Source organism: Callionymus lyra, unplaced genomic scaffold (genome assembly GCF_982586985.1).
Source record: "Callionymus lyra unplaced genomic scaffold, fCalLyr1.hap1.1 HAP1_SCAFFOLD_77, whole genome shotgun sequence".
Classification (NCBI taxonomy): Eukaryota; Metazoa; Chordata; class Actinopteri; order Syngnathiformes; family Callionymidae; genus Callionymus; species Callionymus lyra.
This window is the reverse complement of record NW_028258579.1, coordinates 90,001-93,782: the sequence shown is the minus strand read 5'-3', so window position 1 is coordinate 93,782 and position 3,782 is coordinate 90,001. Positions and strand designations below refer to the sequence as shown.

The 3,782-nt window shown below is 64.5% G+C and overlaps 1 non-coding gene across 1 annotated transcript; it reads right to left on the bottom strand.

Moving 5' to 3' along the window:
- Window positions 1-119, bottom strand: LOC148058488 (5S ribosomal RNA). Its single transcript, XR_015709796.1, has one exon. It is a non-coding gene; the product is annotated as a 5S ribosomal RNA (ribosomal RNA).
- Window positions 120-3,782: the final 3,663 nt, after the last annotated feature.

The following is a 3,782-nucleotide window of genomic DNA, read 5'->3' as shown; positions in this document are numbered from 1 at the left end:
TGCTTACAGCACCCAGTATTCCCAGGCGGTCTCCCATCCAAGTACTAACTGGGCCCGACCCTGCTTGGCTTCCGAGATCAGACGAGATCGGGCTCATTCAGGGTGGTGTGGCCGTAAGCGAGGGAAGCGCTTGTGAAATGCCCCAAAGTGTTGAAAATGTTCCCCAGGCCCCTGGTTCCCCATCCCCGCAGGAGGAGGCTCCCCAGGCCCCCTGGTTCCCCATCCCCGCAGGAGGAGGCTCCCCAGGCCCCCTGGTGCAGGAGGAGGCTCCCCAGGCCCCTGGTTCCCCATCCCCGCAGGAGGAGGCTCCCCAGGCCCCCTGGTTCCCCATCCCCGCAGGAGGAGGCTCCCCAGGCCCCATGGTTCCCCATCACCGCAGGAGGAGGCTCCCCAGGCCCCCTGGTTCCCCATCCCCGCAGGAGGAGGCTCCCCAGGCCCCCTGGTGCAGGAGGAGGCTCCCCAGGCCCCCTGGTTCCCCATCCCCGCAGGAGGAGGCTCCCCAGGCCCCCTGGTTCTCCATGCCCGCAGGAGGAGGCTCCCCAGGCCCCTGGTTCCCCATGACCGCAGGAGGAGGCTCCCCAGGCCCCCTGGTTCTCCATCCCCGCAGGAGGAGGCTCCCCAGGCCCCCTGGTTCTCCATGCCCGCAGGAGGAGGCTCCCCAGGCCCCCTGGTTCTCCATGCCCGCAGGAGGAGGCTCCCCAGGCCCCCTGGTTCTCCATCCCCGCAGGAGGAGGCTCCCCAGGCCCCCATGTTCTCCATGCCCGCAGGAGGAGGCTCCCCAGGCCCCTTGGTTCTCCATCCCCGCAGGAGGAGGCTCCCCAGGCCCCTGGTTCTCCATCCCCGCAGGAGGAGGCTCCCCAGGCGCCCTGGTTCTCCATCCCCGCAGGAGGAGGCTCCCCAGGCCCCCTGGTTCTCCATGCCCGCAGGAGGAGGCTCCCCAGGCCCCCTGGTTCTCCATCCCCGCAGGAGGAGGCTCCCCAGGCCCCCTGGTTCCCCATCCCCGCAGGAGGAGGCTCCCCAGGCCCCCTGGTTCTCCATGCCCGCAGGAGGAGGCTCCCCAGGCCCCCTGGTTCTCCATCCCCGCAGGAGGAGGCTCCCCAGGCCCCTGGTTCTCCATCCCCGCAGTAGGAGGCTCCCCAGGCCCCCTGGTTCTCCATCCCCGCAGGAGGAGGCTCCCCAGGCCCCCTGGTTCTCCATCCCCGCAGGAGGAGGCTCCCCAGGCCCCCTGGTTCTCCATCCCCGCAGGAGGAGGCTCCCCAGGCCCCTGGTTCTCCATGCCCGCAGGAGGAGGCTCCCCAGGCCCCCATGTTCTCCATGCCCGCAAGAGGAGGCTCCCCAGGCCCCTTGGTTCTCCATCCCCGCAGGAGGAGGCTCCCCAGGCCCCTGGTTCCCCATCCCCGCAGGAGGAGGCTCCCCAGGCCCCCTGGTTCTCCATGCCCGCAGGAGGAGGCTCCCCAGGCCCCCTGGTTCTCCATGCCCGCAGGAGGAGGCTCCCCAGGCCCCCTGGTTCTCCATCCCCGCAGGAGGAGGCTCCCCAGGCCCCTGGTTCTCCATGCCCGCAGGAGGAGGCTCCCCAGGCCCCCTGGTTCTCCATGACCGCAGGAGGAGGCTCCCCAGGCCCCCTGGTTCCCCATCCCCGCAGGAGGAGGCTCCCCAGGCCCCCTGGTTCTCCATGCCCGCAGGAGGAGGCTCCCCAGGCTCCTGGTTGGGAGAGGGGGAAAAAGACCAAAGTGTTTAAAAATGCCCCAAAGTGTTGAAAATGTTCCCCAGGCCCCTGGTTCCCCATCCCCGCAGGAGGAGGCTCCCCAGGCCCCCTGGTTGGGAGAGGGGGAAAAAGACCAAAGTGTTTAAAAATGCCCCAAAGTGTTGAAAATGTTCCCCAGGCCCCCTGGTTCTCCATCCCCGCAGGAGGAGGCTCCCCAGGCCCCCTGGTTCTCCATCCCCGCAGGAGGAGGCTCCCCAGGCCCCTGGTTCTCCATGCCCGCAGGAGGAGGCTCCCCAGGCCCCCTGGTTGGGAGAGGGGGAAAAAGACCAAAGTGTTTAAAAATGCCCCAAAGTGTTGAAAATGTTCCCCAGGCCCCTGGTTCCCCATCCCCGCAGGAGGAGGCTCCCCAGGCCCCCTGGTTGGGAGAGGGGGAAAAAGACCAAAGTGTTTAAAAATGCCCCAAAGTGTTGAAAATGTTCCCCAGGCCCCTGGTTCCCCATCCCCGCAGGAGGAGGCTCCCCAGGCCCCCTGGTTGGGAGAGGGGGAAAAAGACCAAAGTGTTTAAAAATGCCCCAAAGTGTTGAAAATGTTCCCCAGGCCCCCTGGTTCTCCATCCCCGCAGGAGGAGGCTCCCCAGGCCCCCTGGTTCTCCATCCCCGCAGGAGGAGGCTCCCCAGGCCCCTGGTTCTCCATGCCCGCAGGAGGAGGCTCCCCAGGCCCCCTGGTTGGGAGAGGGGGAAAAAGACCAAAGTGTTTAAAAATGCCCCAAAGTGTTGAAAATGTTCCCCAGGCCCCTGGTTCCCCATCCCCGCAGGAGGAGGCTCCCCAGGCCCCCTGGTTGGGAGAGGGGGAAATGCCCCAAAGTGTTGAAAATGTTCCCCAGGCCCCCTGGTTCTCCATCCCCGCAGGAGGAGGCTCCCCAGGCCCCCTGGTTCTCCATCCCCGCAGGAGGAGGCTCCCCAGGCCCCTGGTTCTCCATGCCCGCAGGAGGAGGCTCCCCAGGCCCCCTGGTTGGGAGAGGGGGAAAAAGACCAAAGTGTTTAAAAATGCCCCAAAGTGTTGAAAATGTTCCCCAGGCCCCTGGTTCCCCATCCCCGCAGGAGGAGGCTCCCCAGGCCCCCTGGTTGGGAGAGGGGGAAAAAGACCAAAGTGTTTAAAAATGCCCCAAAGTGTTGAAAATGTTCCCCAGGCCCCTGGTTCCCCATCCCCGCAGGAGGAGGCTCCCCAGGCCCCCTGGTTGGGAGAGGGGGAAAAAGAGCAAAGTGTTTAAAAATGCCCCAAAGTGTTGAAAATGTTCCCCAGGCCCCTGGTTCCCCATCCCCGCAGGAGGAGGCTCCCCAGGCCCCCTGGTTGGGAGAGGGGGAAAAAGACCAAAGTGTTTAAAAATGCCCCAAAGTGTTGAAAATGTTCCCCAGGCCCCTGGTTCCCCATCCCCGCAGGAGGAGGCTCCCCAGGCCCCCTGGTTGGGAGAGGGGGAAAAAGACCAAAGTGTTTAAAAATGCCCCAAAGTGTTGAAAATGTTCCCCGGCCTCCTGGTTCCCCATCCCCGCAGGAGGAGGCTCCCCAGGCCCCCTGGTTGGGAGAGGGGGAAAAAGAGCAAAGTGTTTAAAAATGCCCCAAAGTGTTGAAAATGTTCCCCAGGCCCCTGGTTCCCCATCCCCGCAGGAGGAGGCTCCCCAGGCCCCCTGGTTGGGAGAGGGGGAAAAAGACCAAAGTGTTTAAAAATGCCCCAAAGTGTTGAAAATGTTCCCCAGGCCCCTGGTTCCCCATCCCCGCAGGAGGAGGCTCCCCAGGCCCCCTGGTTGGGAGAGGGGGGAAAAGAGCAAAGTGTTTAAAAATGCCCCAAAGTGTTGAAAATGTTCCCCAGGCCCCTGGTTCCCCATCCCCGCAGGAGGAGGCTCCCCAGGCCCCCTGGTTGGGAGAGGGGGGAAAAGAGCAAAGTGTTTAAAAATGCCCCAAAGTGTTGAAAATGTTCCCCAGGCCCCTGGTTCCCCATCCCCGCAGGAGGAGGCTCCCCAGGCCCCCTGGTTGGGAGAGGGGGGAAAAGAGCAAAGTGTTTAAAAATGCCCCAAAGTGT